This window comes from Balaenoptera borealis (assembly GCF_965194805.1).
Source record: "Balaenoptera borealis genome assembly, chromosome: 1".
Lineage (NCBI taxonomy): Eukaryota > Metazoa > Chordata > Mammalia > Artiodactyla > Balaenopteridae > Balaenoptera > Balaenoptera borealis.
The window spans coordinates 97996239-98009874 of NC_138860.1; positions in this window are offsets into that span (position 1 = coordinate 97996239).

Here is a 13636-nt window from a genome sequence, read left to right on the forward strand (position 1 = left end):
ACAGTACTGGGTCTTCTAATTCAGGTCCAAGGAAGGGCTTTTGTCCACGATGATGCTTTTACCAGTCAGAGGTGAAAGAGAAAAATCAATAATGAATTCTGTATATGGTAACATTTAGTCAGCTTTTAAATTTGAAATATCGTCCCTTTTCTGATTTAAAATATTCTTCTTTCTTGTTACAAAACATGATGAAAGTAGGACTTCTAGAAAACCTATTCTTGGCAAAATTATAATTGTCAAACCTATGTCCATCCCCTTAATTTTTAATTGGTCCATAAAATCCACAAGTTTGGGAACAACTGTTATTATTTTATTTGGAGACATTCTTACCTAGCCTGAGGCACAGTTCAGACCTCTGCACGCTGCAAGTGCTTAATACATGTGGAGCATGGGCCATATTACAGCCTGGGTCAGCAGGGACTTGGGGTGGGGAGATCTGGGCCATGGAATCTCAAATGGCTGGGCAAGCCTGAGCAAATTACTGCACTTTCAGCCTCAGCTTCCTCTTCTGGAGGAAGAGACAGAGGAGGAGACAGGACTTTCAGGCACCCTCTAAGATGAATCCCAAGGGCAACATTCCACGGCTCCGGGAAGGGTGGCTGAGCTCCCGGGAAAGAGACTGGCCAGTCTCAAGCGCTGAGTCTGCAGCTCTGCTCCAGGCAGAGGCCTGAAGGGGGTCGGGGAGAGGCACCTGTTCAGTCAGCCCACATGAGAGAAGTTCTAGTAACAACAACCAAGGGTCTGCTGACCATGAGAAAAGAGCTTAACTGGACAGTAGCCAAGACTTAGGCCCAAACCAAATGAATGCCCACTGACCCACTGGCCCACGTCTTTGGATGCATCTCTCAGCCCCGCCAGGCTGGGACCAGGCTGAGAGCCGTCCTTCCGCCGTGAGTCTCCCCACCCCTCTGTAGGTCAAGTGGATCTAGTCCAATGCAGCCAGCCTCCACTTAGCCCCTGCTCTGTGCCAAGGGCAGGGGACACACACATTATCCAGGAAAACGGTGCATGCAGTAGTGCCACATCAGTTAAATTTAGAATAGAAGAATTCGTAAGTATCCAATTGTGTTAAGAGGCAATTAGACTAAACAAAATACGAGCATTCTCCACACTCAAGGACCAGTCCTCGGAAAATAACCCTACTGACCTGAGGGGGATACAGAGGAGAGAGGAGACCCAGTCCTCCCCTAACGAGAATTCTGGACAACAGAAAAGGTGGCTGTCGTGCACAGACCCAGCAACAAGGTAAAAGCAGAGGCAGAAGGCACGGACTGTTGGCCATCCATGGGGCCTGGGATGCAGCCCTCTCTCTGAATGCCGGAGCAAGATTAAAAAGGACGTGTGCCGGCCCAGAGCCAGGCACTGTCACCCCAGGCACTGTCTCCGGCGTGTGGGTGACTTTTTAGCCTTGGTCCAGTTGTGAAGCAGGAAAGAGGTGTCTTTGCCAGGGTCCTTGGGTGCAGGGCAAGTGGGCACAGATGTCTGCACTGAGTATGGAAGGAACAGGGAGCCGTGGGGGCAGGGTGGTCGTAGCTCTTCCACCCCCTCGGGCGGCTCAGCTCTGCACAGTCTCAGCCCCATTCCCCAGACACCAAGGGACACCCGCTGCTGACACCATGGCATTGGGTTTCCCCTGGGCTGGCTCAGGCTACTGTCACCAGGCCTGCCAGGAAATTGCTGCTGACACTCAGGGAAGGGCCCCGGGAGTAGAGAGGCTAGGGATTGTGAAGTCGGTGAGTTCTGAGCAGGCATTAGATGGGGCTGGAGCAGGGGAGTCAGCTATAGGTCTGAGGGGGACTCTAGCCATGTGAGTACAGGGTGGGAGTGTGGGAGTCCAGCCAGGGGACCCCAGAAGGTGATGGACAGGTCCTGGTACCAGGCTGGCAGCCTTCGACCTTACCAGCTGGCAGCTTGGAGCCTTCACCCCAAAGACAGGTCTCTCTCCAGGAACCCCTCAAGGGCAGGGATAGAGCATCTCTGCAGATGACCAATCCATCTGTCCACCCATCAGCAGGTGTTTTAAATACCTGCCATAGGCCTGACACAGTGACAAACAAGCAGAATTTTCTCGAAAAGGCCTATCTCTTCCTCAATCTAGGAGACTCAGGGAGGCACCTGAGAGCAGCGCCGGGCGGGGGAAGGCAGGGGGTGGTGTCTAACTTGCTTGAAATTATTATTCAATGTTCTTACTTTTCATTTAATCAAGTAAGGATATTAAAGAACAGACAAAAGAAAAGTATTTTAACACTTTTTTAAAAAACTAAAGAGGATAAAAGACAGTTTTTCCCAATATCAGTTAGTGATAGAGGTTAGACTAAGGGTTACTTTGTGGGGAACTGAATCAAAGGGACACCAGGAGGCCTGGGGGGCACTAGGCAAGTACTAGTTCCAGATCTGGGAGTACATGGAAATTTGTTGATTTGTACTCTTGGTTAGTGCACTTGGCCCACGTAAGTTATACCTCAATGAAAAGAGCAAATAGAGACAGAAGTCGGACATTAGGTTCATGGAAGCTCATGGACTTGGGGCCACGCTTCATGAGTTCAAATTCTAGCTCCACTTCTTGGTATCTGTGTGACTTTGAACAAATTACTTAACCTCTCTGTGCCTCAGTTTCCTCATCTCTAAATGAGGATAATAATTATACTTTAAAGAGTTCTTGTGAGGGTTAACTGAGTTAATACATGCGAAGCCCATCAAAGTGTTTGCCATGTAGTAATCACTCGGTAAGTGCTAGTCATTGTTATTAATATTATTCCAAGAAAGTGCAGCTGCCAACTTCATGCTGAAATATAAAAATAGATTAAACAACCTCAAATTAAGAAAACATAAAGTGACATTTTATAGTATGAATTACATTACATGATACTGCTTTCTTACACAAACTTATTAGAGGCTCTATATTTGATTGCTCATTCATTACTCAAGAAATATTTATTGAATGACACTAGCTTCCAAAACTATTCCAGACAGCGGAATAAAGCAGTGAATTAGACAAAGTCCCTGTCCTCATGAATTTACATTCTCATGTGGGAGACAGTCAGGACAGAAATAATCAAGTAAATATATAATACAGCATCAACAGAGGACACCAAGCAGGATAAATACCAAAAAAATCTACACAAAGCCACACCACACTGAAATGGCAGAAAATCAAGACAAATAGCAAATCTCGAAAGAAGTCAGAAGGAAAAAAAATGCTTTACCCACAGAGGAACGAGGTAAGAACTACATCAGACTTCTCCTCAGACTCTTCATCATGCAAACAAGATGAAAGGGGAGTGAAATATTTCACGTGCGGAAAGAATTCTGTATCCCGTGAAATTATCTCTGAAACGTGAAAGAGAAATAGACTTTCTCAGGCAAGCGATGTCAACAGTGGTAAATGCCGTGAGGAAAAAGAAAGCAGCATAAAGGGCAGGTGCCGTCTCAGAGAGGTCAGGGCATCTCCCAAAGGAGGTGCCATTTCCATGGAGACCTGAATAAAGGGAAGGAGCAAAGCAGGAGCCGTGTGAGGATCAGGAATGAGAGCGCCCGGCAGAGAGAACAGCAGGGGCCACGGCCCCGAGGTGGGTGGGGTGTTGGAGAAGTAGAATGAAGCCAGCACTGCTGGAGCATGACGAGCCCAGGGCAGAGGGTGCAGTGAAGAAGGAAAGGCCCAGGGCCCGGGTCACGGGAGGAGTTTGAGTTTGGTTCTGAGTGCCAGGAGAAGCCACTGGAGGAGTCTGAGCTGAGTGGTGATACAATAAGTCCTCTCACTTCCAAAGATCACTCTTGGCCTTGGTGTGTGGAGAACGGGGAGGAGAAGGGAGACCAGGTACGGGGCAGAGTCCAGGCAAGAGATGGTGGGGACACGGAGCAGGACGGGGGCAGAGGGGGTGGGGAGAGTCATTGGATTCTGGATACTTTTGGAAGGTGGAGCCAACAGGATGAGGGATGGACTGGATCTGGGGTGTGAGGAAAGGGGTCACGTGGGTCTTTGGCCTGAGCAACTGGGGAGGGGCAGTGCCTGTAGCTGAAGGGGGGGGCGCCTGCGAGAGAAGCTGGTTTGCGGCGGAGTGGAGAGTTCTGCTTTGTTGAGACGCCTTTTAGGCCTGCAAGTGGAGAGGACACACGGACAGCTGGACATACCAGTCTAGAACTCAAGGGAGCAGGAAGAGCGGGAAATACCACTGGGAATCAGCAGCAGCAGGAAGTCGAGCTCAAATGACCTGCCTGTTCTCACGCTTGGGGTTTTCTCATAAACATGGAAAATTGCCTGTAGCTCTGCTAAGAAAAGTGGAAACATTCTTTCTAGGGTTGTCTCATTAAGGTTGGAATATTCTGCGCAACATCAGAGAAGGGGAGACCGGCACCCCTTGTCTCCAGCAACTCCATCAGCAGGAGCTCTAGGAAAGGTGTGGTCAGGAAATCAGCTGAGAGGGATGCTCTGGGCCAGTGGCCAGAGAAAAATACCTCCTGGGCAGAACCACTCAGTGCTCTGGGCAGAACTGGAGACAATCTTAGATGGTGCCCTGAAGAGACAGTGAAATAATCATTCCGGTCCAATTCTCTCTCGGACCTGATCACAATGTGACCTTAGAATAATAGCTGCATCTGGTCACTAAAACTGTGGCCGATGGGACTTTAACTGCCGCTAACACTTGCTGACATTCCTGTTTAAGGGAAGAAAGCAAACCTTAGACTCAAAGCCTTCCAAAGGCAACTCTAGCTACAATGTAATCACATTCTATGCTTTAGTTTTATTTACTTTTCTGGCTACCCTCTGTTTAAGACAAGTGCTACAGGTGTCCCATTTGGAGTTAAGAATGTACAATGTCCTTTTGAAAGATATTTGTGTGTATGTGTGCATGCATGTGTGTGTGTGTGTGTGTGTGTGTAGTCAGTTAATTTAAAGAAAAATGTTAACAGTACAAGTGGCACTCATATGTGGCCAAAATCATGAAGATGCTACTCATATGACTATAGCCTGAAAAACCATGGCTATAAAAGATGCAGAAATGGAAATAAGAGGGCTTCCCTGATGGTGCAGTGGTTAAGAATCCGCCTGCCAATGCAAGGGACACGGGTTCGAGCCCTGGTCCGGGAAGATCCCACATGCTGTGGAGCAACTAGGCCCGTGTGCCACAACTTCTGAGCCTGTGCTCTAGAGCCCGCGAGCCACAACTACTTAAGCCCGCGAGCCACAACTACTGAGCCCGTGCACCACAACTACTGAAGCCCGCACGCCTAGAGCCCGTGCTCCACAACAAGAGAAGCCACCGCAATGAGAAGCCCGCACACCGCAACGAAGAGTAGCCCCTGCTCACCGCAACTAGAGAAAGTCCACGCGCAGCAACGAAGACCCAATGCAGCCAATAAATAAATAAATAAATAAGTTTATTAAAAAAAAGAAAAAGAAATGGAAATAAGAGCACTGAGCCTCATATTCATACACAAAGCTCATAATCTCCCAAATCACCCAAGATCAAGGGCGAGAGCATTTTCCTTTCCCTTTGTAGCCCTGGCAGGCTGCAGGTGGATAACTTTTTCTCTTCAATGTTGCTTTTGGTATTTGCTGTGGCTAGATTTCACCAAAGGCAAAAATTCTCCGCATATAGAATTCTCACCATCTCAAGGCCACGAATTTGATGTTACCAATGTTATTTCCCCAAACGCTGCAAACTTACGAAATGCCTTCTGAATCAGCAAAGATTATTATGTGCCCTTTAAATAACAGCTGCATCTGATCACACTTCTAATTCATGGGGATGGAAGTTCTGGACCAAAACGTCCCCAAATGATGCACTTACCAAAAGTAAGGAGTGGGTTTGGGCATGACTCAGGGCCTTGAGCAGGGCCTGGCCTAGACCAGACCTCAGGTCTGTGTATCAGGTGGTCCCTGCACCGCATTGCCTGCCCAAGTCAGATGACAGTGTCCACGTGCGGTCCATAGACCCAGGTAGAGAACAGAGCTCGGGAAGAACAAGAACAGAAGATATTCAGATGCAAGTCCTGCTGACCTCTTAGGACCCCAAAGAAGCCACCACACCCCTTCCCTGGAGACCTCTTGGCCCAGTGATGTTATCCCAAAAGTAGGAATTGTGGGTCCTGGGTTCTCAGCACCCCCAGCTGCGCGGCTAGGCTGAGGGAGGCACAGCTGTCTTGCCCGAGGCTGTGTCTCTTGCGAAGGAGAAACATCCGGCCAATTCCACCAAGAATGTCAGTCAAAATGCAGCGCAGGACTCGGTCAGCTCAGCCATCCTGCCCAGCAGCTCTTGTGTCCTGGGAGCAGGCGCCTGGACCGTCCTCGGCCAGGATAGGGAGAGGCTCGTGTCCCAAGGGCTGTGGCCTTTGCAGCCCCCTCATCCCCGCAGTCCTCTCCCACCTAAAACCTGCAGCCTGGGGGAGCTGCAGGACTTGGAGGATGTGACATAGGATGTGGGGACCCGGGGGCTCCGTGGAGAGATATGCAGAGGTGAAAGGGCAAACCTGCTTCTAGTCTCCTTATCAGGAATGGCCGAGGGAAAGGGAAGTGGGTAGCCCTGGAGGTCAGGCTGGGGGGTCATGGCTGGGGCAGGGTAAGACCCAGGAGACCTAAGAGGAGACCCTGCTGGGTGGGGGGAAAAGGAGAAAGGGGTGGGAGACTAGAGGAGGGCCAAGGAGGAACCAGCTGCTTGGCCCTTTCCCGAGGGGTTGGGGGGGCAGAAGCTAGGGTGGCCAACCCTCCAGGTTTGCCTGGGACCGAAGGGCTTCCTGAGAGACAAGACTTCCAGGTTTAAAACCTGTATGGTTGGTCACCCGAGGAGTAGTCCTGGCTAGGGACTCACCATGCCACCCTGTTGGAATGCCTTCTTACTTCTCCCCCTCCCTTTATCCATGCAACAAATAATGAAATGTCCCCTCTGTGCCAGGCCTGCTGCCACGCACAGGGGTCTCAGCAGTGAAAGGACAGGCATGACCTGGCCATTGAAGTCCGCAGACTGGGCCTCCCTTACAGCTCAGGCCCCTGAACATGGGGACTGCGTCTAGCTCATGGCTCCACCTCCCACTGAGCTGGCCCTGGGCCCTGAGTAGGACAGGTGCTGAATACATGTCTCTGGCTTGAGGGGCTAAGGCACCGAGGGCAGGCTGGAAGTGGGGACACTTCGGCAATCGGTGAATGCCCACAGCCTCTCACCCACACCAGCCCACAAGCACACGCACCTATGCACACGGGCCCACCTAGTCTTTGAGCGACATTCTTCCTGACCCAGCACAGAGGGCACCCACCCCTCTCAGCTGGGAAGGGGGAAGAGGACACACGCAGGCCTGTAGGCAGACGCCAGCCTAGGTTAGGGGAAGGTGGTCCCCTAGATGAGGGGTCCAGAGCTGGCTTGTTTTCCCCTAGCTGCGAGGTCTTAGCCTCGGGCTCCAGCATCCTGTTCCCTCAGGGGCCCCACCTGCAAGGAGCCCACAATAGTCAATGTACCCCACGTATGTCTGGGGTCATCACGGGAAGGCAGAGCCAAGCCGAGGCTCCCTTGGCCTTGGTTCTTGCAGCTGGAGAAACCAGCGGGGACCCTGAGCGGAGGCCAGGCCTCTGGGGCACAGCAGGGACTGCTGGGGTAGGGGGCGGTGCTGGAAGAGGCTAGGGGTTCCAGCTACAACTCCGACTAACTCCTCTGCCCACTTAAGGAGTAGGGAACTATATTACTGAAGTCACCATGGGACTGTAAGTTTCTTGCAGGCAGGGGCTATGTGCACTCATCTTAGTCTACCCTGAAGGGCAGTGCTTAGATGGGCTATGGACTCTCCACACTGTCCATGGACAACGCCCTTAGAGAGCAGCACCCCACGTTTCTGTCCTGCCCCCTGGTGGCGTTTTATCATATTGCAACTCATGAGATACAACAAAAAGCAAGGGGTAGAATTTCTGATCGGCTGCGTTCAGCCCACTGTACTCCCAGTTTGGGGAGCCGGGTCTTGGGATATCATTAGGATAAGACCCTCTGAGTGTTCTAGGAATAGCTGGAACCTAGCCACTCCCAACCAGCTGAGGAGTGGGAGAAAAGAGGAGGATGTGGGAAGACAACTTTAGAGAAAACAGCAGCCTGGGACCTGATACACACTCTATCCACAGACCACAGACAGACAGTGAAAGCACAGAAGGGACCTTGGATCTTTTAAATCAAAACTTAGGTGTCCAGAATTAGATTATCACAGTCTTTGGCAAACACACACTCATGCTTTCATTTAGTTAACTATTCACTTAGTTATTTTTCATAATTCATAAGTACCTGTGAACTAGGGATTTTCTTTCTTTCTTTTTAAGCGGTAGAGCCCCGCTTTTCTTCTAAAGGAAATTTCACAGGAACCCCGGTATATAAAAAGTGGAACTGCCCTGGCCGCAGTGGAGGCTGGCTGCTGGCTGCTTGGCCTCCCTTTCACTGCCCCAACGGCCCTGAGGAGCCCCTCAGAATTCTGTGGAACATGATCTATAGCAACATGATCGATCTATGCCAGGACGGCAGAAACCTGTCTCCTTCATTCCTATGCCCCAGTGCCCAGCACATGCCCAGCTCGGTGCCCGGTTTCAACAAATGTTGGGTGAAATGAATTGAATGAGAGACGCTTGCTCTAATAACTGCCCAGGTCTGATTTGGAGAGAGGGCACCAAAAAGTGCCTCTGCCTCCAAATGTCTCCCCCATCAGCCTACCACAGTGCCTACTGTTCCGCATTACCACGCAGTCTAACCCTGCATGTTCTCCAGGACCCAGGGCAGACGCTACCTCCCCCGTGAAGCCTTCCCAGATGTCTCCAGCCAGAGTCATCTTGCTGCCTTTGAACACTGGGGCCACTTTATTACACTTCTTTCCTGCATTCTTCACACTCACTCAGCCCTCAGCCCAAGTTATTTGCATACATGTCTCCTTTCCCCAACGGTGCAGATGCTGCACTCCTTAAAGGTAGGACACGTTTGATTGACATTTGCTTCCATCTCAGTGCCTTCGAACAGTAATATTCAATACATTTGTTTGAGGAAGAAGGAAGTCTCCTGATACTCCTAAGGACACTGTGTCTCCAGAAAGGCCCGTTAAAGTTCTCAAGAAAGGCACCTGGAATCAATTTGACCTACTGAGACACGAGCATGAAGTGGTTTCTCCACTTCACAAACTGTCACCAAGCAGAGAGCATGGAAGGAGATCCAAAATAGGCAAGTTTGGGTGGAAAAGAGACACCTACAGCCGCACTAGTGCCTGAGCTGTGTGCAGAGGATGGGTCCCTGGCCCTGAGAGAGATTCGAAAAATGTGGCCATGGAAGAGCTGGAGGAAGGGGCCACAAGAGGAGAGAAGGGCTGGAGGAGGGTCCTGGGTCCTGAGGCACTTGAGTTCGCCTCCCCATGCCCGTCTCCAGTGCCTGACAGGCTGGGACAGGGGAACTGGTTCCCTTTTTCTCCCCCAGAACATCTGGGGCTGCATCAGACATAACGATCTGGTAAAGAAAATTGTTATGGAAATATGTAACCGTGAGACGTTATCAAAGGCGTCTTTAAAGTTCCTTTCAACCCCCAGCCGGGTGGAGGGGATTGGAAATTGGAAAACTGGGAGACGATTACAGGACCATCAAAGTGGTCGAAATTCAATCCAATCTGCAGGTTTAAGGATGGCTAGCAGACCCCTGCCCCAGCCCAGAAGGCTGCAAACCCACTGTTTAAAAACCAAATCAACGGCATCATCAGATCCGGGTCTGGAGCAAACAAACGGCGCCCACAAAGGCTTCCCTGGATTTCCCTTGCATTGAGGAAATCTGAGAAGTGAGGCCCTGGGGAGGCGCCTAGCCCTGGGAAGGCTCCCAGCTTCCAAGGCTTCTATCTTCTCCTCTCCAGCCCACCCCACCCCCATTCTGGGCTCCGCTCTTTGTCTCTCCATCCTTCTTGATGCCTTTCTTCTACATCTATTTGTGCCTACCCTTTCTCCTTCCATCTGTCCCTCTTCTCCTTCCATCTCTCTTTATATATTTCTTGTCCTAACAATGTTCTACCTCTCTCCTTTCCCCCTCTGTTTCCCTCTCAAAATCTGTCTTTTTGTGACATTTCCATCCCTTTGTTGTGAATTTCTATCCCTTTTGTCTTTCAGCACTGCATCTGTCTCTTTACATTTTGTCTTTTCTTTCTTTTTCTTTCTTTCTTTCTCTTTCTCTCTCTGTCTCTCTCGTACTTTCTCTCTCTTTCTTTCTCTCTCTCTGTCTCTCTCTTTCTCTCTCTCTTTCTTTTTCTTTCTTTCACAGCAACAACCTCTTTTCTTCAGCCTCTCTTTAATTTTTCTGCCCTTTTTCTGCTTGTGGATTTCCTGTCATTTCAGGCTATGTATGAGAGGAAATCCTCTTTGGCTGGTGTATTTACCATTATGAGTCCTGGGTATTTCTCCCAAGTGTCCAAACACAAAGAGTGCTCCATGCATGCTCATCGAAGGACTCTTGTCCCAACGTCCATCGCCATGAACTGTCCATGGCGGCAAGACTACTGTGCCAGCATACACAGGCACACAAAATAGACATGTGGTTTTACCTATGAGCAGGCTCTGCAGACATGTAAATTTATGTCCGGAGGGGTGGAATGCTACAGCACATAAAATTGATACAGGCAGAGAACGTCGGTAATTTACAATTCTTTTTTATGTGGAGTGAGAGAAAGAGACTATAATTTTGCTACTAATAAAGTTCTCCATATTTATCCTCAAGATGTGAGGGTTTATCTTCATTCATATTTCTTGTGGTCATAACTTTGAAGCCTCTATGAGATTGCAGGTTTATAATTAGAAAAGAGCTCAATTTGCACGTCTCATTGGAAACACCGGGGAGTTTCATTCCACCCTGCAAAAGTTGTCGGTGACTAAGCACTAGAAGAAAGCTCCATTTAGTCATTCACCCTAGAAGAATCGTTTTGGGGACGCAAAGGGAAACACACGTATGTTTATGGAAGAACGTAACGGAGAAAACGAAAGCAAACGCACAGTCCGCGCCGCAGGAACCCAGGGAAGGCGCGGGAGCCGGCGCGGCTCGGCGCGCACAACCGACGGAAAGTGGCAATTAGCTGCCGGGCCGCTCGCCACGGCCTGCGGCCCGGAAGAGAGCGGGACGCGAGCTGCAGCGGCGGGTTCGGAGCAGCCGGCACCCGCCCTCCTGTCTGCCACCCGCCCGTCGTGCCGTCTGCCCGTCGCGGGTCGCGGGCCCCGCGCGCCGCGCTCCCGGCTCGCGCGTTTCCTCTGCCCGCCGCCTCCAGCTCGGCTCCCGGAGAACCTCGACGCGCGGCGGACAACCTGCGGGCCGCTCTTAATTCACCAGGCCCCAAGTTCACGGGCGCCGCCCCGGTTCCGCTCGCGTGCGCCCCGGCCGGGCTCAGGCCCCGGGCTGCGGTGCTGGAATCCTCGGCCCCGGGTGGAGAGAAGAACGCACCGGGCGGCCGCGGGCTCGACCCCCGGGGCCCCCTGAGCCCCAAGGCCCCCGGCGATCCCGGAAGAAACCAAGCGCCTGTTCTCTTTGATCTGGTTTTATAGAGATTTGATGCTGACATTAAACTTCGAATGCTTTTATCTATTTCAATCTCTCTCTTATTCCTACTTTGGGCGGGGACTCCTGTGCCAGCGCGACAATGTCTAAGGGCTGGCGAGGGCGCGCGGTTGGGACTAGGGCACCGGGGTCAGCGGGCCCGATGGCATGTCGGCGCGAGGGCGACGCTGGGCGCAGCCATCTACCCACCTTCACACGCAACTCCCGATCGCCCCACGTATCCCTCCTTCCTCCCACTCGCGCGCCAGGCCACTCTCTCCGCAACGCCGGCGCGGGAGGCCGAGCAGGGTTGCGGCGCGGCGGAGAGACCGGGGCTCGGAGAGGCGCAGAGCATAGGGCCGGAGAGGAACTGGGAGCTGCCGCCGCCGCCGCCGTCACTCCGTTCTCCCTCCGCAGCCCCTGTACCCATGCCGAGACACTCAATTACTTTCAGGTGTGGACCACTTAATAAAATAAATCTTCCGGGGCAGGAGGCAAGTTTTCAGGGGCCTAATTCAAATCAGCAGACTTCGCATTTGTAAAGAGGGGCTTCCCTAAAATCCCTACGGTTGGGGGACGCGAGGGAGTCGAGAATAGAGGTCTCTTCCTGGGATGATACTGTCAGTGGCTGTGTTGGGGGACCCGGAGAGCCCCTCTCTTTGTCTCTTTCCGTCGCTCCTTGTCTGTGTCTTTTCTCTCTCTGTTCCCGGTACATCAGAACGGAATCAACCATTTTTGGACTGAATCACTGTTTAACTAACTAGAGCCCTCCAGCCCAGACAGGAGACCCAGTGGAAACAAAAGGTTCTGCCTCTCCCCACCGCCCCCCCCCCCGCCCCCAACCCCCACCTCTTGCTCTCTTTTCTCCTCCTTTGTCTCCATCATCCATTGCCCAATGTCCTCTTGATCTGAGATTTCCAAACCTGGTTTTGCAGCACTCTAGGGAAACTCCAATAATCTCCAGGGCTTTGTGAAATGCTCAAAATGAAATAAACTTTAATTAACTTGAATTATTTAACTGCAGGTTATGGACCCCTGATTGGCAGGAAAAGCAGGGGAGAAGGTAGGTGAATCAAATAACACACCCCTGGGTGTCACAGCTCCCTGAAGGTGAGAAATGCCAGCTTCAGAGATTTCAGGGCTCAGGAAAGAATCCCAGGCTCGGGAAAAGAAAGTCAAGTTCCCAGGAGGGCAGCGTCTTAGTTTATTAACGTTTGGGGCTGGGGAGGGCTCTCTAACAAGAGAGGCCAGGGACTCTGTCCTTCCCCCGGGCTTCCTCCCCTCACCCTCTTGCAAACCATCTCCATCTAGGCCTTTGGAGGAGGAAGGGAGTGGGTTTCTCCCTTCCTACCCCACCCCACTCCAATTTAAAATTCTTCAGTAAGGTCCAGTTTACACTGGACAAAGCAAACTGGTTCTTTCCGCTTTTGCTAGGAAATTTAGACCGCAACAGAATTTTTGTATGAATTTCCCAGGAATCTGGGCTGATGTAAACATGCTATCTATCATGGTTCTGCTCTTTTAGAGGAGTTACTCACCCCAAAGTCTTGAAGGGCCCCTCATCCTCCTCGCACCACCAGATCTAGGAAATTGCCCTTCTCCTGAGCACAGGTACGGGAGCCCCAAGAGGTGACCCGATGGCCATGGTGGAGGGCAACTCGCTCCCACGGCGGCGTCTGACAAGGGCCCACATGTTTCCCGTACAGAGAACAAATCTGCCCCATTAAAGCGTTACTCTGTTGGGGAAAACACTGATGCAATATTGGAAACATGCTGGGCCCACTGTGAGAGCCGGAAGCAGAGGCAGGTCTTCTCAGGAAGGCAGAGAAGGCCAGTGGGCGAAACTAATCCCACCACGTCCACCCTTGCTTGGCCCTGCAAATTGAGGGAGGGATTATTGACCAAAACATCCGCACATAGAGAGAGCCTATGGGGCTGGTGGTGCAGTTACAGAGAAAGCAACTGGGGATAGACAGGGGAAGAAGGTGCTGGTGACTTGGGGGCAGCTGCAGGAATGGGACCTGGCTGCCTGGACTTGGGGCCAAACTGGAAGGAGAGTCCATTTCCCCGAGCCTAAACTTTACAACCAATAACTCCAAGGTTTGGGCCCCAGCGACACTGCTGAT